Source organism: Sus scrofa, chromosome 6 (genome assembly GCF_054392235.1).
Source record: "Sus scrofa isolate SSC_HxYL_T2T_F1_AM1 chromosome 6, Sscrofa_HxYL_maternal_Yorkshire_Landrace_v2.0, whole genome shotgun sequence".
NCBI lineage: Eukaryota > Metazoa > Chordata > Mammalia > Artiodactyla > Suidae > Sus > Sus scrofa.
The window spans coordinates 31,087,856-31,109,810 of record NC_139388.1 but is presented as its reverse complement, the minus strand read 5'-3'; the positions used below and the strand labels follow the sequence as shown (position 1 = coordinate 31,109,810).

At 45.6% G+C, this 21,955-nt stretch overlaps 1 protein-coding gene across 5 annotated transcripts in view; it reads left to right on the top strand.

The window, feature by feature from the left end:
• GNAO1 (G protein subunit alpha o1) overlaps positions 1–21,955 on the top strand; it is a 175,834-nt gene that overhangs the window by 50,521 nt on the left and 103,358 nt on the right. For 2 of the 5 annotated variants that reach the window (XM_084960234.1, XM_084960233.1), the window contains exon 1: positions 2,474–2,836. The exons of the other annotated variants lie outside the window; for them this stretch is intronic. The gene's annotated coding sequence lies outside the window, so the exon portion shown is untranslated. Of the gene's footprint in view, positions 1–2,473; positions 2,837–21,955 lie in introns of those variants that run through there. 5 annotated transcript variants of the gene reach the window in all.

Here is a 21,955-nt window from a genome sequence, read left to right as displayed (position 1 = left end):
TCAGGTTCTATCCCTAGCCTGGGAACTCCCACGTGTTGCAGGTGTGGCCAAAAATAAAAACAAAACAAAAATAAAAAAGGACCCTGGTGCAGGCCTCCCTGGGCTGCCATGGCTGTGACTAGAGAGTACTCCTGGATGCTCAAGTTCAGTGTCTCTGGCAAAAAGCAGCTCTAAGAAGTTTCCCAGCTGAGAGCCAGGAAGGACAGGGAGCAGTGTGTTCGTGCTTTTCTGCTGGCAGGATTGTCCTTAGTACCCTGCCTCGGACCTTGTTCTCTGGGCTTCTGTGTCCTCCCTCCTGTGCCCTCTCCCACATGACAGTGTGTCTGTGGCCAGTCTGCTCTCCTTCTCCCCTGCTTGCCCTCCTTTCCTTCCCCACAGCCCTTCCCACTAGTATAGGGATCTCTCTTCCCTGGACATTAGCCTCTTCAAAAAGAATTTTTCAAAGAGGAAAACTGTAAATTCATGTTTCTTAACTAAATGAATTCATTAAATAGGCCTTTTTATTATGTAATATTTTGTCCATAAGAAGATTATATGACATCAATAGAAGGTATTAATAAAATGCCCTTTTTGCTAAGTTAAATCTCTTATGTGGCTCACTCCTAGAGTAACAGCCTCTTTAGCTGGCCATTTTTCCTCTTCTCTGCCTAGTCTAATCCAGTGTCCACATGCCTGCTGAAGCAGTCTTTGCCCTTGCAGTCACCATCTCTCTCTCTCTCTCTCTCTCTCACACACACACACACACACACACACACGCACACACCACACACCCCGCACACTGCCAATTGCACTGCCCAGAGTACATAGGCTGGGGCTGGCTATCCTGAGCAGGATAGAACTGCCTGTACCCTGCACTCTGCTGTCTCTTTGCCTTGGGGTGCATGGTTTCCTTTACCTGGAATAACCTCACCCACATGTCCCACATCTCTGCCTGTCACACCCACCTCTCCTTCTAGGCCACAAAAGTGTCATGGTTTTCTCGAAGCTGCACCTGATATCTCCAGTCAGCTGTGCTTCCTCCTCCTCTGAGCCCCTTTAAAACATGGGTGGTTTTTCTTTTCTCTTGAGGCATCTGACATTTTGCTGCTTTTTATTAAGGTTAGTTTTTTTCCAGATCTTTTCCAGGGAGAGAGGGAGCAGCTATTCCATTAGGGGGTCAGAGACATCCCCTGCAAGGGGACTTTAAAGCACATACTGGATTATTAGCTTCTGGTGGAGAGCCCCATGTCTGACCTTGCAGGGCCTAGCAGAGCCCCTTGCACATAACAGATGCTGCACACATGACTGGACCACGGTGACTTGAACAGTCCTTCTCCAAAACCCAACTCACACCTCTTCTCTGAAATCCTATAAAAATAGGTACCCTTTTGTTTCCCTACAGAATCAGGGGCTCCTTGAGCAGGAATGTAGCTGATTCTTGATAAATACTGGCTGGATGAATGAATATTTGCAAGCCTTCTGCCCAAGATATGGGGTTAGACTCAATGCTTTTTCTCAGGCAAAAAAAATTGTTTAACCTCTATCACTTCTTGATAAATAACCCTCATATAGTGATATTTGGACTTGGAAATTAAATCTCATGTAAAGACAAGCAGTTGTGATACTGAATGTGCATTTTCTTTCTTTTTTTTTTTTTTTTTTTTTTGTCTTTTGTCTTGTTGTTGTTGTTGTTGTTGTTATTGTTGCTATTTCTTGGGCCGCTCCCACGGCATATGGAGGTTCCCAGGCCAGGGGTTGAATCGGAGCTGTAGCCACCGGCCTACGCCAGAGCCACAGCAACGCGGGATCCGAGCCGCGTTTGCAACCTACACCACAGCTCACGGCAACGCCGGATCGTTAACCCACTGAGCAAGGGCAGGGATCGAACCCGCAACCTCATGGTTCCTAGTCGGATTCGTTAACCACTGTGCCACAACGGGAACTCCTGAATGTGCATTTTCATAGACACCAGCTGAAGACTGTGGCTCTCAGAAAGTAAAGGTTTGAAGTCTTTCTGTGGTTGTCTTTGGGGATGAGCTGTTCTGAGGGAGATTACATCTGCACAGTCTCACTTGTTGGTGCCTTCAGTAAAACACAAACTGCTATACTTGAAACGACACTGCTAAGAAGAACATGCACAGTTCTTTGAAATGGTTTTTAACAGTATAACATATCTATTTTAATGCCTTTTAACTATACTGTCATAACAATGGTTAAAGAATTTAAAATATAAAAGCTTCCACCGCCCTTAGCTGCTATTTCTATTTTTCTGTGCTACTTTCTGGTCCTTGTCAGTAGCAAGAAAGGAAGCTTTTGTTTCTGCCAGAAATGAAGTCAAAGTTCTGATGTAAACATGAAATCTAATAGACAAGCTTTGTGAGCATCTACTGTGTACAAAATCTTGTGCCAAGAGTGGTGGAGCATGCAAAATGTTTGTGCACTGAATGGGTGTTTACTAGGTGCTTGCTATGCGCCTAGAGCTGCTTTGGTTCTTGAGCATTGAATAAGACAGAGCCCCAGCTCTCAGGAATGGGGAAGCAGACACCAAGGAGATAAAAAAAAATAACTGTTGGAGTTCCCATTGTGGCTCAGTGGTAACAAACCCGACTAGCATTCATGAGGATGTGGGTTTGATCTCTGGCCTCGAGCAGTGGGCTAAGGATCCAGCATTGCCGTGAGCTGTGGTGTAGGTCACAGACACAGCTCAGATCTTACATTGCTGTGGCTGTGGTGTAGGCTGGCAGCTGCAGCTCTGATTCATCCACTAGCCTGGGAACCTCCATATGCCGTAGGTGCGGCCCTAAAAAGACAAAAAGGAAAACAACTGTCCGGAGATAGGCTGTGAAGAAAGGTAAAGGTGAGTAAGAGGGACAGAGGGAGTAGCTGCTTCATGAGGAAGGGTGATCAGAGGCATCAGCTCCAAGGGAACTTTAAAGCAGAGATTTGAAGTATGGGGGTGAGGGGAGAGTGTTGTTGGCAGAAGGAACAGCAGAAGCCAAGTGCAAAGTCCCTGAGGTGGGAGCATTTCTGATGTTTTAAGGAGCAGATAGAGGCTTGGGTGGCTGAAGTGCAGTGGGCACAGGATGCGGAAGTAGGTTAGGATAGGGCGCAGGAGGCCAGGGTTGGCTGTGTTTGGACTTTGATTCTGAGTGTGATGGCCTTTGGAAAGTACTGATCTCACTGTGGAGAGTGGAAGCAGGGAGATGGTTAGGGGACTGTTGGAGTTGTTTGAGGAGAAGGCTGCCGTGGCCTCAACCAGGGCAGTAGTGACTTAGGGAGGCAGCAGAGTGGTCAGGTTCTGTGGGTGTTTGGAAGGTGGAGCCAACAGAATTTTCTTTCATTCTGAGTGTGAGTGTGAGAGAAAGAGGTGAGGATGAATCCAAGGTTTTTGGACTGAGGAACTGATAAATGGAGATGTTGCTGAGACCTAGAAGAACACAACAGGAACAGGTTTGGGCAGCAAAGTCAAGAGTTTTGTTTGGACATATGAAGCTGGATAAGCCTCCTCCCAAGTTTTGGCAGACACTACCACAGCACTCTTCCCTGGTCAGCCCTCATCTGGCCTTCACATCTCCTCAGTAATGTGCTTCAGAGACCCGCTCCTAGAAAGAAAACTTTTGCTTTGCCGCTCTTGACCGAAAACCCAGTGATGTGCACTGGGAGGGCAGAGAAGGGGAGGAGGGCATGACTTGGGAAAGTTCCAAGGAGGAAATAAGCTTTAAGTGAGCTTTCCTATCAGCTAGGAGGCTCTTGGTTGTAAGTGACAGAAAACCCAACTCGCAATGGCTTAAACCATGCAGGAAATGATCCCCTCACATATCAAGGTGTCTAGAGATTAAGCAGTGCCGAGGGTGCCTGGTGAAGCCGTCAGGGACCCAGGTCTTTCCGTCTTTTCATTCCGCCAGCCTCAGCACTTAGCTGACTTATCACTAGGGGCCCTGGGCATCCTGGTTTCACACACCTATATCCAAGAGCATCCCAAGGAAGGAAGCCTTGAAGAATTTGGAGGTCTGGGCAGTTAGAACAGGAAAGGCTGCTGCTGTTCCCCTGAGCAGTTCTACTTGTGCAGAAGGTGGAACATACTCAATAAGCCCTGTGTGGAGGCCAGGTTTAGCTGATGGCTCTTGGGTGGAAAGCTGACTACACAGAACAGCATCTTCCCTTGGAAAACATAGCCAGAAACTTGATATTTTGTGGTTCCCACTTTCAATCAGATTGTATATCAGACCCTTTCAGTTACAAGTAATAGAAATCCTGCCCATATTGGCTTAAATAAGAAAGATACTTGGCAGTACCTGTCACTGAAAAGTGAGGATGCAAGAGCTCCAGAGATACCCTGAGCACTTGGTGTCTCTCCTGTCTGCTTTCCTCTCTGTTAACGTCTCTCTCAGATGGCTCACCCCTCAGGGACATGAGATGGGGCCTCAGCTTCTAATGAACTTTTACAAAATAGTCAGCAAATATTTTCCCCTTTAGCTGAGATGGGTCCTAGGAAGAAGGATTGTAATATAGAACCCCAGGGGGTCCAGTACCACTAGGATTTTCCTAACAGTCTCTTCCTAAGAAGAGTCTACCCGTGGATGTTCCCTCACACTCCCCAGCCTCGCCCACCCCTGGCAAACTCGCAAACCACTGTCAGCTGATCCTGTGGTAGAATTCAGTTTGCCCCCAAGGCTGGGACACTGAGTTTTGCCCTGCAGGAGTTGCCAGGCACAAGGAGAACAGGGCCAGCCAGGGAGGGAGTCAGGGTGAGCTGGGAAGAGCACAAGCTTTGGAGTTAAACACAGGTAGTAGGTAGCTGTCTTTGCCGCCTACTACCTGTGTAACAAGTTCATCTCTCTTAGCCTCTACTTCCTCCTCTGTGACATAGGGATAATAATAGTACCTTCCTCTAAGAGTTGTTGTGAGGATGAAATGAGATGGAGCCTGTAAACCACTGAGGACAATGTTTGGCAGGGAGCAGTTCCTCTGTGTGTTCAGGGAGTGAGGCCGCTGACCTCTTCCATTCCTGTGTCTGAGGTCCAAGTCTTCCCCAGCATCTCAGGAGTGTTACTTTGATTCCAGTCACTCTGGGGACCCGTGGCCTCACTGAGCTGTCAGATCAGGAGCAGCTCATCCACATACGCTCATCAGAAATACTCAGGCAGACTCAGATGCCCTCCACACCTTCCTGCTGTACCTTCTCTGGGGCAGCTGGGTGGGCCCTGACTTCACAGGGGAGGGAACGCCCCACTGCTTTGCTGTGTGGCAGGTGAAGTCCCAGTCACTCTGAGGAGGTGCCGTGGTAGAGCCAGGCTCTGAGGCTGCAGTGGGTCTTTGGGTGATGGGCCGACCTGCTTGCCTCACTTGGCTCATTCGAGGAGTTCAGCTGGGAAGTTGCTCTGGCCTGACCTGTGAGTGTCTGACGAGATAGCAGCCACAGCTATCTCTGGAGCCAAGTGTATGAGCAGGGATCAGTGTCCCCTCCCTGCTCAGGGCCCCTCTAGCCTGGCCCAGATCTTGGCCATCTCTCCGGAAAAGGCTCCCTTGAGGACCCTGGGTCTGCTGCCAGGACCCATCACCCCTACCATTCCTGCATCTCACCCGCAGCAGCATGTGACTTGCCTTATCACAGAGATTAGCTGGGAGGAAGCCTGCATGTGAAGTCAGAAGGCCAAAGGTGAGCCCTGGCATGGCTGCTTGCCCACTGGTGACCTTGAGCAAGTCATATTTCCTTTCCAAAAGTGCTTTTTTTTTGCCTGGAAGAAGGTGGGGAGAAGAGAACAGACATCCTTTCTCCTTAATAGGGTATGTGTGAATGTCAAATAAGATAACTGTTAAGGCAGTGCTCACTTGTTTGAGAAGATTTTAAAGAAAGCCAGAGGTGAATTTGAGAAATGAAAAGCTTCTTTCCAGCCCAGTGGAGCAGATATTGACCACTCTTTTCATCTATTTGGAGTGAGAGCAGGCACTCTCCCTGGACCACCCCACTGGTTTCAAGGCTAAAAGTACAATAGCTGGGTCCCTCTCGGGTTCGACCCCCGCAGGAAGTCTGCACAGACATGGAAGGTTTCAGAGGCCTGGCTCTGACCTCATGGGCTATATGCTTATATTCCCTTGTGGAAGCAGAGCTGAGGGATCCACGAGTGGCCGAGTGGGATAAAGGAGCCAGCATCCAGCCTTTGCCTCCTCGCCAGCCTAGGGGGTGGGGGGTGGGGTTAGAGGAAGGGTAATGTCAGGTCTTCCTGGGGTTGAGATTCCTATTGAAAACACAAAACAACCTTGTTGAAATTCTAACTAAAATGTGTATTAAATTCCAATATACAAAGGGGGAGATTTTTAAAAAATAATATTGTGTTCCCTTTCAAGAACATTTGTCTTTTTTCCAATCTGATTTTATAGCCTTCAGTAAAAGGTCTTTTTTAAAAAAATTACAGTTGATTTACAGTGTTTCTTCGATTTCTGTTGTACAGCAAAGTGACCCAATAGCACAGAGTTCCCTGTGCTGTACAGTAAGGCTGCATTGCCTATCCATTCCAAATATAACAGTTTGCTTCTAAAACCCCCAAACAGTGCGTCCATTCCCCTCCGCCCCTCTTCACCCTGGGAACCACAAGTCTGCTCTCCTTGGCCGTGATCTGTTTCTGTTTTGCAGATTGGCTCATCTCTGCCATATATTAGATTCCACAAATAAGTGATACCATATGGTATTTGTCTTTTTTTCCCCTGACTTCACTTAGTGTGAGAATCTCTACTTCCCTCAATGTTACTGCAAATGTCATTAGTTTATCTTTTTTATGGCTAAGTAGTATTCCGTTGTATATATGTACCACATCTTAATCCATTCATCTGTCAATGGACATTTAAGTTGTTTCCATATCTTGGCTGTTGTGAATAGTGCTGTGATGAACACAGGGGTACATGTATCTTTTTCAATGGAAGTTTTGTCTTGATAAATGCCCAGGAGTAGAATTGCTATTTTTGAAGTGTCACATACTTAGTGAAAGCCCACAAATCCTAATGTACGGCTTGATGGAGTTTCACAAAGTGGATGCACCTGGACACAGCACCCAACATGGCCTGCATGGATCTCTTTGTCCTCAGGTGAGAGTCATCACTCTTACCTGGGAAAGATCAGCATAGATCAGTTTTGCTCGTTTTTATACCTTATTCAAAAGGAATCATTCAGTATGTACTCCGACATTCAGGTTTATCTGCACTGTTGGATGTCTTTGTTTCCTCTCACTGCTGTGTAGCATGACATTGTGTGATTAAAAATCAGATCCTTAACCCACCGAGCAAGGCCAGGGATCGAAACTGCATCCTCATGGTTACTAATCAGATTTGTTTCCCCTGAGCCACCATAAGAACTCTATAGTGCCATCTTCAATAGTAGACCTTTGATCACCTTTCCAGTTTTTCTATGGTCATTTGTTCTTTCAAATGTTCCCCCATTTCTTGGGTCAATTTTGGTAATTTATATTTGACTGTGGAACTATCGCATTTTCAGGTTTGTGGCATAGAGCTTGTATGTGGTGTTCTTTATGATTTTTTTCTCCTCTGCAGCATGGTTGGGTCGTCTTTCTTGTTTCTGATCTTTGTATATTTGCTCTTTTCCTCTTAGTCTCATTAAAGTTTTATTTTACATATTTTTAGTTTTTATATTTATTTCTACTCTCCACTATTCTATGTTTTAATCTTATCAATTCCAGCTTTTAACTTTATTAATTTTTTATCATAACTTCTTTTGTTTTGGTTCATTCTTTTTCTAATCTCTTAAGAGGGCCAATTTTCTTTATTTTTCCTATTCCTTCTTTAAACTTAGAGGCTTCAAATTTCCTCTGAGCATGACATTTGCTCTGTCCCATGGGAACTGGTATGAAATGCTCTTCTTAACTGCTTTCTGGATGGTTTGTCACTCCCATTTTGATTTCCTTTTAAATCCTAGACTTCACTAGAAGTGGCTTTCTTAGTTTCTAAGTCAATGTTTTTCTTCTTACTTTTTAAAATTTCTAATTTTATTGATTGTGATTAGATATCGTGCTTTCCTTTGTAAAATTTGTCAAGGTTTTAGCTCTGCAACCCAACATGTAATCAGTTTTTGCAGATGATCCAGGTCCCTAAAAATAGTTTATTTTGTGTTCAAGGAGTGTAAGTTCGTGCGTATTTCTAGAAATTCAAATTACATTACTCATTTTCTCTGTTAGCTTAATTAATATTTGCCTATAAGATATGTCCATTCTGAAACAGACATCTTTGAAATTTCACATCCATATTTATTACGTTTCTAATACATGCTTTATATACTTCTCTGTTGTTTAATGTATACAGGCTTCTGATGGTTGTAACTTTTCTGTAAAGTTTTCCTTTCATCATTGCAAATATCTTCATTCTTTGCAGTACTTCTCAACTAAAATTCCCCTTTATCTAATTAACTTCGATACTCCTGCTTTCCTTCTATTTGCATTTGACTGTATCTTTTTGTCTGTACATTTATTTTCAACATTTCCACATACTTTTATTTTAATTAGTTTTTTTTCCCCACTATACAGCAAGGGGATCAAGTTATCCTTACATGTATACATTACAATTACATTTTTTTCCCCACCCTTTGTTCTGTTGCAACATGAGTATCTAGACAAAGTTCTCAATGCTACTCAGAAGGATCTCCTTGTAAATCTATTCTAAATTGTGTCTGATAACCCCAAGGTCCCCATCCCTCCCACTCCCTCCCCCTCCCATCAGGCAGCCACAAGTCTCTTCACCAAGTCCATGATTTTCTTTTCTCAGGAGATGTTCATTTGTGCTGGATATTAGATTCCAGTTATAAGTGATATCATGTGATATTTGTCTTTGTCTTTCTGGCTCATTTCACTCAGGATGAGATTCTCTAGTTCCATCCATGTTGCTGCAAATGGCATGATGTCATCCTTTTTTATGGCTGAGTAGTATTCCATTGTGTATATATACCACATCTTCCGAATCCAATCATCTGTCGATGGACATTTGGGTTGTTTCCATGTCCTGGCTATTGTGAATAGGGCTGCAATGAACATGCGGGTGCACGTGTCTCTTTTAAGTAGAGTTTTGTCTGGATAGATGCCCAAGAGTGGGATTGCGGGGTCATATGGAAGTTCCATGTATAGATTTCTAAGGTATCTCCAAACTGTTCTCCATAGTGGCTGTACCAGTTTACATTCCCACCAATAGTGCAGGAGGGCTCCCTTTCCTCCACAGCCCCTCCAGCACTTGTTATTTGTGGATTTATGAATGATGGCCATTCTGACTGGTGTGAGGTGGTATCTCATGGTAGTTTTGATTTGCATTTCTCTTATGATCAGCGATGTTGAGCATTTTTTCATGTGTTTGTTGGCCATCTGTATATCTTCTTTGGAGAAATGTCTATTCAGGTCTTTTGCCCATTTTTCCATTGATTGATTGGCTTTTTTGCTGTTGGGTTGTATAAGTTGCTTATATATTCTAGAGATTAAGCCCTTGTCGGTTGCATCATTTGAAACTGTTTTCTCCCATTCTGAAAGTTGTCTTTTTGTTTTCTTTTGGGTGTCCTTTGCTGTGCAAAAGCTTTTCAGTTTGATGAGGTCCCATGGGTTTATTTTTGCTCTAGTTTCTATTGCTTTGGGAGACTGACCTGAGAAAATATTCATGATGTTGATGTCAGAGAGTGTTTTGCCTGTGTTTTCTTCTGGGAGTTTGATGGTGTCCTGTCGTATATTTAAGTCTTTCATCCATTTTGAGTTTATTTTGGTGCATGGTGTGAGGGTGTGTTCTAGTTTCATTGCTTTGCATGTTGCTGTCCAGGTTTTCCAGCAATGCTTGCTGAATAGACTTTCTTTTTCCCATGTTATGTTCTTGCCTCCCTTGTCAAAGATTAATTGACCATAGGTGTCAGGGTTTATTTCCGGGTTCTCTATTCTGTTCCATTGGTCTGTCTGTCTGTTTTGATACCAGTACCATACTGTTTTGATGACTGTGGCTTTGTAATATCGCCTGAAGTCTGGGAGAGTTATGCCTCCTGCTTGGTTTTTGTTTCTCAGGATTGCTTTGGCGATTCTGGGTCTTTTGTGGTTCCATATAAATGTTTGGATTGTTTGTTCTAGTTCTGTGAAAAATGTCCTGGGTCATTTGATAGGGATTGCATTGAATCTGTAGATTGCTTTGGGTAGTATGGCCATTTTTACAATATTGATTTTCCCAATCCAGGAACATGTTATATCTTTCCATTTCTTTACATCTTCTTTGATTTCTTTGATTAAAGTTTTATAGTTCTCGGCATATAGGTCCTTTACCTCCTTGGTCAGGTGTATTCCGAGGTATTTGATTTTGTGAGGTGCAATTTTAAAAGGTATCGTATTTTTGTATTCCTTTTCTAATGTTTCATTGCTGGTATACAGAAATGCAACTGACTTCTGGATGTTAATCTTATATCCTGCGACTTTGCTGAATTTATTAATCAATTCAAGTAGTTTTTGGGTGAAGTCCTTAGGGTTTTCTATGTGTAGTATCATGTCATCTGCATACAGTGACAGTTTGATCTCTTCTCTTCCTATATGGATGCCTTTTATTTCTTTTGTTTGTCTAATTGCTGTGGCTAGGACTTCCAAAACTATGTTGAATAGCAGTGATCAGAGTGGGCATCCCTGTCTTGTTCCAGATTTGAGTGAGAAGGCTTTCAGTTTTTCCCCATTGAGTATTATTAATTAGATTTTTAAAAACATTGTGTACCTGGGTATTTTTGTTGTAATTTTTCAACCCAATGTGACATCTTCTTCATTAACTCCTGATGTACTTGATTTTATTTCTTCCATTTTATGGTATGTTTTTAATTTCCTCTATCACTGTTTTCGTATTTTTCTTTCCTTTTGTTTGTGCTAGTTTGATGTAGTTTCTTCACATTTCATTTTTTTTCCCCTGTCAGTTTGGAAGTTCTCTATTTTTCCATCTTATTAAGGTTACATTCTTTTCCCCTCAATTCATAATCTAACACATATTGCTCTACTATTATTTGAAAACAAGATAACACAAAATAATATTTCTCCCTTCAAGTTGCTCTGTTTCCTTTCTACTTCTGTGGAATTAGACCTTTATTTTTTTAATTGTTTTTGCTTTTTTTTTCATTTGTTAAATTTTTATTGAAGTATAGTTGAATTACAATGTTGTGATAATTTCTGCTCCACAACAAAGTGATTCAGTTATATACATCTACACATGTCCATTCTTTTTTAGGTCCTTTTCTCATATAGGTTATCACAGAATATTGAGTAAAGTTTCCTGTGCTATATACAGCAGGTCCCCATTGACCATCCATTCCATGTACAATACCAGTCCCAAAGCCCTGGGAATGAGACCATTAAAATTATTTCCCTGTCCCCCACTCAATATGAGACCTTAGAAGACATTTCCTTCTCTCCTTTTCAACTCCTTGATTTTGTTAGGATAATTTAGTATTTTTAGCTTTGGGCCATTATTGGAATTTCCCTGATAGTATGTCCCTTCTATTTTCAGAGCCTTTATTTCTCAATTCTATTCCCAGAGAGTCTACCTTTCTCCATTTAGATTTAGGTGAAAGGGAAGGGAGCAGGTATGTGTGCAGACATTCATATGTATCATGCTTTCCTCACCTCATGTTGAGGTCTCTGCTCTGGTGCATTTGTTGTTTGTTGCTTTAAGTATTTACCATAGATGAGATGCGTGGGTGATAAACTGAATTCCTGCATGTCTACAAATATTTTTCCCCTGAAAAAGGATGGGAAAAATTCCAAGTATTTAAGGGGCTTTGGTTTTCGGGGTTTTTTTTTTTTTCCCCTCTCTCTTTTGCATGAGTGGTCTGTAGATGGGGTTCTACTCTCTTTTAGCTTGTATTGTTTCAGATGAGAAATCTGTCATCTGTCTGTCTGTCTTTCTTTCTTTCTAGGTAGTACATTCTTTCCTTGTAGAAGCTTGTAAGGTTTTAAAGTTGAGGAATTTCACCAGGATAACCTGTGTTTATGTCTCTTCTTGCCATCCTTCCTGGAACTTTGTGAGCTCTTTCAATCTGTAGACTCAGGTCTTTTTCTTCTTCTTCTTTTTTTTTTTTTTTTAATTTGCCCAGGGGAATTATCTTCTGTTTGTTACTTAATTACCAGGTGTCCTCCATCAGTTCCTTTTTCTTATTCTCGAACTCCCAATATTCTCAAGTTAGAGCTCCCAGGTCTGTCTGTCCTCCAAGTCTTTTGTCTTTTCCCTCATGAATTCTATCTCTTGATACTTTTGCTCTGTACTTGGAGGTGATTTTTCCTTTTGGTCTTCCAGGCCATTAATTCACATCTTAACAAAGTCTCACTTACCGTAGTTGGGAAGACATTTTTTTTTTAATATGCATTAAGTCTTTTATGTCTGCCCTGATTTGCTTTAGGGCACATGCGATTTACCGTTTGACTTGTCATTTGTCTCCTGGAGCAGCTCCACTTCACTAGGCAGTTTATTCTAATCTTTTTCTGCTGGGACTTTGCATCATTTTGTGAGTTTTTCAGTGCTTCTGGTTGTGGAGTCGTCAGTGGCAGCTCTCCACTGTGGAGGGGAGCTGCCCTCACCCTCTGCGCCAGTGGTGTTGAGCCACCAGTCTGCTCCTGAGGTACCTGGGAGGAATCTTTTCTCCCTGGCCTCCCTCTTCTCCATCACCTCCAGGGGCAGGGGATGCAGCCCACTTGTCTAGCTGCTTCTTGTCCTCCTGGGGTCCAGGGGACCTGGACCAACCAGGCAAAGCCAATTTCGAACTCCCCATCCTTCCTCCCCAGATTCCCACACACAGGTCTCTCTTAGCCAGTCTCTTCCTAGTATCAATTAAAGTAAAAATAAGAGAACCTCACACCAATTTTTCAGTTTTATTTTCCACATGTACCCTCATCTACCCAAAGGCCTCAGCAGTTCTCTAAGGGTGGGCAGATAGATTAGAGATGATCATCTCTTTCAGATTGCTATGTTCCCAGAATCCCCATCATTCTCTCTGTTCTCAGTGGATCTGCTAAGATGGGATAACCCCCTACCTTTTCTCTCCTCTGGGCAGGCTGTGTGGTACCTGGGACCCTAACATTCCCCTCCTCTCTAAAGCCCCCTCCACTCTTTTGTCTGCTTGAATCAGATTAGACACTGGACTAGGTTCCAGAATCATATGGTCTAGGATCCCTTGCATTGTGGGCTGGGCACTGCCGATGACCCCTTAGATGATTTGCAATAGTGACAATTACTCAGCATTCCACAACATTGAATCCTATGATGGGAAAGTTCTCTTTACATTTCTTTCAGTTCTTCTTGAGTTTGGTGTTACTATGTCTTTGACACCTCTTTAACACTTACTACTGCTCAGAGTCTTTGATAGGCAATTGTATTTGCCTTTTGCTGGGTCAGGAAGGCGGACAGAAGAGGAGTTTTGGTGGGAAAATCAGTAGTTCAGGGAGGAACTCATTTAGTCTGTGTTGTTTAGTGCATATCTGAGTGCACATGTTGAGTAGGCAGTGGTTTAGAGATTGGACTTCTTCCTTCTTGCCAGTCCATGCAGAGGTTCCTTTCCTGGAACCTGGTTGGCTAAGTGCCTTTGCATTGGCTAGCTCAGGAGGTTTGCTTCCCATCACTTCTGGGCCGCTTCTCGGCAGCTGAGGCCACGTGATTGTCATTAGTGTTCCATGTGTCTGACCAAGCAGTCCTTAAGTGCAAACATGGACAGTAGCCAAACTTCCAGCTGTGCAGAGCCTTCTGGTTGGCCATGTGTCTTGTCAGATCCATGGGGTGTGTGGTATCCTCCAGTTAAAAGATGGAAGCAAGCTGGACCCCTTTCACAAGTTCGAACATGTTTCCCACTAAATGTCCCAGGTTCATTGGACCCATATTTACTAGGATAACCAAAACCAGTCTGCCATTAGTGTAGCATTTTTCCTTCCTACCAACATGCTGGAAATGTTTAGTCTACCAGAAATGTGGCTAATGCCACCAACTGGCTCTTTGAAAGGGCCACAGGGCCAGCCAGCAGTAGTGGGGCTGCAGAAGGCAGTAGAAGGCTGCAGACTAGTGGGGCCAGTGGGTCATTGGAGAGCACTGGCCCTGCCCACAGCAGGCAACCAAGCTCAGGTCCCACCTGAGAAGGCAGATCAGCATGTCTTTTTTTTTTTTTTTTTTTTTTTCCAAGAGAAGCCAGAAATTAGTATCTCTCTCTGAGAATTCTTCAGATTTATAAACATTTGCTCCAATTAAACAAAAACAAACAAAGAGAAACCTAAGCTAAACCAAAAACAAAACCACTGCAAGCCAAGCAAAACATATCTCTCTCTGGCCCAAATCCAGGCCACAGATGGCCGGTTTGAGGCCTCTGCTCTGGGCCAGTAGGCCAGACAGCCACTCCGATTCTCATGCCTCTCCCATTACTGTAAAATGGGGCCACTGCCAGGACTATTGGGGTGGAGTTTATGAAGGGGGCCCTCCTTCAATCTCCAGTTGGGCTGTTTGCCACCTCTGAGACATTAGCTAAGCAGTAGGTTTACCTCCTAAGTCTCAGTTTCCTTATCTCTAAAATGTGGATAACTGTGTTACTTTTCCTTGAGATTTAGTTGTGAGGATTAAATAATACATAGATGCCTAGCACAAACTTAGTGCTTAATCCAGTAGGAACTATTATTATCATTCAAATAAAATCTATGAAAATGCTTGGAAAACCCAAAAGGGAGTGTTGGGTGGTCACTCTTCTGGGTAATGGCACACCAGCCAGCCCAGAAATCCCCTTGCCCAAACTCTATAGCAGCGGGAGGCAGCAGAGCTGGACTGAGAATGGCCTCATTCAGCCCTCTCACCTTTATTTTGTTTGGGGACCTGATGGTAATGATGATATTCCTGAAGTTCTCAGACTTGCTGTCTAGGAAAACCCAGCACCATGTCCCCACAGCTCACCTTGGGCTGGTGTCAGAGGCTCACTGCCCTCCATGCTTTGGCCCTGACATGCTCATGGCCTCTGAGCAGCCCCTCCCCAACCTAGGATTGAGGAGTGCTGATAAGACAGAGGGAAAGTTTCAGTCATCTCTTTGGGGAAAAATGAGGGATGGGCGCAGGATGTGGTGGAGGTTGAGTCCGAAGTTGCACAGGGGAGCTCCACACATCCCCTGGTCTCCAGAGCCCTGTGGGCGCTTCGCCTCGTGGCGTGGACATCATGGTCCAGGAAAGCACTGCCGCCAGGCATATGCCTGGCTTCAGATGGTCCGTGATCTGAGCCTCAGAGTATGGTGACAGGCTTGAAACAATATACCCCACACTGGGAAGCAGAATATTTGCTTACACATTCTTGCATGACCAGCAGAAGCACCCCAGGGATGTTTTGTGATCAGTGTGAGTCCGCCAGCCCCAGTTGGAGCCCATGCTAGAGCCCATGAGGGAGGAACGGCCTGGCTTCCAAGGACATAGGCAGCACCACCTTGGGCACTGCGGCCATCACACCAAAGTAGGACCCAGTACACCATCAGCCTCACACACTGTGGAATTGCTGCCTCCTTGGAGGGCATGATTGGCATCAAAAAGGCAAAGGCTGTGCCTTGCACTTAGTAGATGTTGGGGAAGTGTTTATTGGATTGAAGTGCATTCTTGGGAGCCCCATTTTGTCTGTATACATGTTCAGTGCTGATGCTGGAAAACCCTGTGTATTCTCTGCCCCTCCCCATCATCCTTCCTGGTCTCTACCCACCTCTGCATCCAGACCATGCTGATCAGCCTGCATGTTGGGGCTTAAAGCACACTGGATGCAGAAGTGTGTTAGAACAACTGTCTCAGCAGTTGTCTGTGGTGATAATAAGGAAAGTGAATTTGGTGGGGACACACAGTGTCAGGGATCTTCCAGGACAGACCCCGATCATTGTTTCCCTGTTTACTCCTTCAGCAACCGTGGGTCTGGTTCCAGGACAGGCGGAGGAATCTGAGTTGGATTCTGCCTTGGAGGGGCTTTCAGTCCAGTAAAAGAGCTGAGACATCCTAAGGAATTGAAATATCAGGTGTAGAGCAGTGAGTGGAGCAGACCCAGTGGTCTGAATGATCAGCAGAGGGGGCAGGGCGTTTATTTGATAAGGATTAAGCTATGACCCTGAAAAGGTTAATGAGTGACCTGTTAAGGGGCCAGTGTGGTAATAGCAACTTCCTGCTTGCTGAGACCCCTTCCTAATGTGGAAATGCCTTTCCCTTCCTTTCTAGTTGGCTAGAAATCTTGCCCCTCATCAGCCTGGTCTCCTTCCTTTGAATATGCTTGAGATCATCAGTATTCCTTGGAAATTGTGGTCTGAAGGCTGTCCATAGGGCACTTAGAAGCTTGGGCTCTTGGGAATACCGGCATTTTCTTGTTGCCCCTCCTTGAGAAAGTGCATTAACCTCTCTGTGAGCCAGTTTCCTGGTCTTTAGGACACTAACACTCACATAGCGGGACTGAGCTGGAGGCTGGGAGGTGAGGTCCCAGGGGCATTGGGAGAATGGGAAGCATAACCTGTGGGGGTCAGCAGGTGCTGGCTGTCTTTATTCTTCCCTAGGACCCCGCCCTCCATGCTCGCACTGTGTCTGAGCAGTGTACATTCGAGCAGCTTGGATAATAGGCAGGGTGCACTTTACTTTTGTCTTTACCTGAAATCCTAATGATGGGAGCCTGACAGAATGGACAGATTCTCAGGATGCCAGCTTGAGAGGTGCCTCCGAGGACTGCTTGATTTCAATATGAGCCAGTTTCAGGCTTGATTCATTCAAATTTAAAATCCTTCAGCTGCCAGCCCCGGACCAGGAGCAGGTCTCCTTCTCAGCAGGGGCTTGGAGATCATGATGAGGTACCAGGCAATACTTACCCTCCTGTTAGCCTCACAAATGAGCAGCAGAGCCATCAACCGGGACCCAGTTCCATGATGTGCCAACCCTGGCCACGGCAAAAACAGGCCAAGAGAGCACAGCTGGGTTCTCAGCAGGCTCACTCCACCCGCAGACCTAGTGGATGCCTTTGGCTGCAAGAGCAGAACACACTGCACCACCCCAGCATCCCTGGAGAGGAGAATTTATGTGGAAGCCCGCAAAGTGATTTTTGTGGACTCTGTTTTGGGGGCTATGACCATACTATAGTGGTTATTAATGAGGAGCTTGCATCTGCCTGAGAAAGTCTGGGGTGGGAAACCCAGGAGACCACGACGGGGCTATTAAATCCACCTCTTGGAGACGGGCATCCTTTCTAGGCCACGTCCACTGCCGGGGAAGGAAGGCTGGCTGGGCTGGGCTTTGCTTCATGTTTCTGTGACTATATTTCTCTCAGTTTGGCAAGACATGCCTTCACCTGGCATTCTCCCTCGCTTTCTTTCAAAGACTCAGCAGAGCAGTGACGTGGGAACCAGCAGAACATGGCTCACAGGGTACAACTAGTTGGAGAGGTTCGAGGGCCTGAGTACAGACATGGCCTCTTCGGCAAAAGCTAGTGCGGCAGCGGACCACTGCCACTAGGTTTAGGGGAGACATGAGTCACTCTGGGGAGGAATGTGGTTTCAGCCTTTCTTTTGGCAGACTTTCCCATAAGCATTTCCCTGGACAGCATGAGAAATACGATTTCCCCAAGGAGCCCTTGTCTTGGTGACCTCTACCTTTTGCCTTGAACTCTCCTCAGTAGGGAGCTGAGAAGGGCATTTTTGTTTGTGCCTTTGTTTCAGAACAAACACCTAACATGGTCCAAAATTTGGGGCGGTGCTTGGGAGGGTCTGTGGCAAATCTCAAAGCTGTCCTCTGTGTGCGTGCCAAGCAGCCTGAACCAAAGGACCATGCCCTTTCTTTTCATGCCCCTTTGTCTCTGCAGGTTGGGAATGGTGTTTTGGTGTCCTTCCTGCCTGATCACATACTAAGAAGGGAAAAGAAAACAAGTCCCTATTTAAAAAGAACAGGAAGGGGAAAACCAAGAGCCTGTGAAAAGTCTTTTCCAGGCTGCCTGGGTCTGTAATCCAAAAGAGAAGCAAAGGGAGTGAGTTCCTGATGTTTTCTGGACTTGGGGAGCGGCAGACAGCACTTTGGGAGCTGCTGGTCCATTATGCATGTAAGGGAAACTGATCTCTGGCTTGACCTGGCCAGGGCAAAATGTGGTTGGAGCAGAGGCTTTCCTGCAGTCTTAGAGCCCTCAGAAGTTAGGTAGTAACTGCACCCTCTTTCACATCAGCAACTCTGAGTGGCTTGTCCAGTGTCCTGCTGCCATCCTTCCAAACAAACTCCCAAGGGCTGTGCAGTATATCTGCAATCATCAAACTCCTGGTTGCCAAGAACAGAAACCTGCCTCAGAGTGACTAAAGTGCAAAAGGAAACACATTGGCTCTTGGAACTGAGTAGCCTAGGGGTCTAATAGCTTCAGTCAGGGCTGGATCCAGGTGTGTGCTACATTGACTGGCCAGGTGTGGCTCAGGGGCTCAGCCCTGGAACTTAGGCTAGGGATGGGGAGATCTGCCAAAGTGGGAGGAAGGATGCTTCTCCAAAGGAAGGGAGACTAGAAACTGGGCAAGCAAAAAACAGCAGAGAGCACTACAGCCCTCATTCGCCGTTTACAAAGCCCATCATCACTCATAGGCGTATTCTGCAGTGAGTCACTGCTACATCCCACAGTGAGTGGGGAGGGAGCCAGGAAGAACCCAGATAGGAGCCCTCCCACAGACTGCCAGAGCCCCACTTGGGCTGCTTTTTGGACAGAGCCTTTGGACTTGTTGGCCAGGGGTCAGAAGGAGAGATATTTTAGGTGCTCAGGTTGGTGACTGATCTGTGAGCTGTTGCTGGCAACAGCAGGCTCTAGTGGTCTTTCTTCTCTTTCCTGGGGTTCATGAGAATGCATCCAGATGCTAGTGAGTGGGGTCATAAATAATGAACAAACATACAGGAGACAGGAAGGCAAAAACGGTTTTTTCCCAAGCATTGAACCAGAGGAGCAAAGCCTCAGCCTCACTTGTGCTTTCTCTACAAAATAAAATCAAAAGGCTGTGCCAACTGCCCCCTGATGTGTAATACTGTCCATATAGTAAACATAACACACTAATAAGAATACTTTATTTCATTATGTCAGTGGAGGAAGAAAGGGCAATCTAGCAGCTGCCCTAATCAGGCAGATGGGAAACCAGAAATGATACTTAGATTTAGGCAGTAAAATCAACATTGAACCAATTTGCCTCACTCATAGGCTTTAACAGTGTTTAACGAAAGCTCACGTCTTTACATAGGGCATTGTAAAACGGGCTTGGGAGCCATAAAGCTCTCTGAGGTGTCTTTGCAGCACAACCAATGAATTTAACAGTTGGATTTCAGAAAACAGCTTCAGATTTTCCTGGAAATGACATGGAGTGGGCAACATAAGGTTGTCCGTATGTCCTCACTCTTAGAAAACCTATGAGAACTGGGAGGTTAGGGTTAAAAGGCAGGAGTGGGGCTGGGTGGGTGGGGGGCACCCTTGCTGGGGAGGGAGTGGTTCTGATTAATCACTAAGAAAAAGATTCTGAGCTCTTAGGAGGAAGGCTGTTCAGCACCCGAGGTGGAGATGGGGGCAGCAGCCAGGGGTGCAAAGTGGCCTGGGTCTGGGAGGGATGTGTGTTTTCCTGGTCCACAGGTCAGCTCTCACCACAGAAGGGAGTCATGGGGAGAACAGCCGTTTTTCAGCTGATGAGGTCTTGAGCAATCACCTGTTTTATGCAGCTCTTCAGCCAGCATTTATGGCTCCTTCACCGTGTGCCCAGCACTGCTTAGGGCACTGTGGTCATTGAGGCAGACAGGGCCTCCACCCTCCAGAGCTCACTGGTCTGTGGGGGAACAGATAGTGTACAAGTAAATAAAGGTATGTATCAAGTGATGGTACCTGCTGTTACGAAGGAAAATAAGGCAAGGTAGACAGGGAAAGATGGGGCCTCCCTTAGCCAGAGCGGTCTGAGGAGGCAACGTTGGAGTGGAATTGAGGTTTCTGTTTCAGAGCTCCTCCATCTTTTGTCCACCAAGAGCCCCTTTGCTTGTTTGCCCCCATGTCCTGTGGTCTGTTATATCCCCACAAGACTGCGGAGCTGGGTTAGCCTGGGTAAAGCAGGATGAGCACAAGGAGTTGCCACAACCCAGGCCCAAAGTTGGCACTGACCTGTCCAAGAGGCTAGGGCAACACTCGTAGGAAATAAACTGAAGTCCCAGTGACTCATTCCAGACCCCACGTCTCCTGAGTGGCAAAACTGGGGTATAAGCTGCTACAGGAAATGCCAGTGTTTTCTAAAAACGCTGGTGTGGGAAGAGCCAGGGCTGGAAGCTGAGGGTGGGTCAGGAGGCAAAGGAGACCCTCACAGGAGGCTGCCAGAGTGCATGGAAGGATTTCCTCTAAGCCCAGGGTGGAGCCCTGGGCCAGGACTGGTGGTACTGGCCTGAGGCCCCCACTCTCTGGGGCTTTTTCCTGCCCACTTCACCTGGGGCTGCAATGCTTGCTAGTGGCCACACTGCATAAGAACATAGGTCTTCTGCCTCCAAGTCTGAGGTGTGATGTCTCTAATCCAAGGCCAGGGTCCCAGGGTTCAGACCACCCATGCTATGGAGAAGAGAAAAAGGAAGAGAGCTCTAAAAGGCAGTGCCCCCAGCACCAAGCGCTGTGGAAGGGGAGCTGGCAGGTGCCCGGCCCAGCCCTGGGAGTCTTAGTGAAGGGCACGGTCCACACTTTTTTCCAGATAATGGCAGTGGAGGCTGTGTACTGGCATCACAACAAGTCCTGGCCTTGCCCCTGGCTCCGTCTGGTGACAATTGGCAGCTGACATCTTTGCTTCTGGCCCGAGTTACCCCTCATTAAAAATGGCATCTTTATAACAGATTTCTGCAAGTCACTGTCCATAGGACATACCCCTTGTTTTGTACCAGTCATTCTCCTGGGGGATTGGTCTGCCTGATACCATTCCTTTAAAATACCCACCTATACTATATTATTCTAATATTAGAGTATCAAGTTTTAATTATAGTATTAATTACTAAGGAATCTTAATTATTTTTAAAATAATTTTTCTCACACCATACAACTTTAGCCCACAATTAAACAGTTAGGTCTCAGGTCAAGCCTTTTGTGTCTTTTGAAATAGCTGAAACATCCCAATTGTGCTCACGTGTTCATCTTAAGTCCACCCTCTAGCTTGTTCTGTGCAGGTTGTGTAGCTTTCTGCCTTCATTAGGAGGAGTAGACTCATGGTTGAAGCTGGAAAGAGTTCCCATCCACAAGCCCCCCAGACATTCACTGGTAGGGGTTTGGTTGAATGACTCAGGGCCCATGCAGATAATCGGACATCAAGCAGCCAGGGACAACTCCTAGGTGGCTCGAGCCACATGGTGTGATTCCATCTCAAGAAAAACAATACAGGTATGGACTCCCAGGTGAAGGGACTGAGACTTAGACTAACATGTGGATGGTGCTTCCCTCCAGCACAGAAGGATGATGGTTGATTTTTTTTTTTCCTTTTTTTTTTTCCTTAGCTCTTTGAGTTGGAATCTATAAGTGTTCTAAAAATAGGCCTTTCACAGGGAAAGAGGAGGGAAAGCTGCTATTTAAAAGTGATCCATGCTTAGAGCATAACTGGAAGTCAAGATGGTTCAGAGTGGTACACAGATAAACACCATTCTTTTTTTTTTTTTCCTTTTTCTTTCAATTTTGGCCACCCCATGGCATATGAGTTCCCAGGTCAGGGATCAGATCTGAGCCACAGTCACAACCTTAATGGCAGCTGCAGCAACACCAGATCCTTAACCCACTGTGCTGGGCTGGGGATCAAACCTGCGTCCCAGTGCTTCCAACACACCGCCAATCCCGTTGCACCACAGTGGGTGCTCCTGAACACTTTTTATTTTAATACACTTTAATGTGTGTTAAGAAAAAAATAGAAGGGGAACATTAGCCCTATAAGATCAGTTCCCCACTGCCTTCTCTGACCTCATCCCCCGACCCTCCTGGTTACCTACCCCATCCCAGCCCACCTGC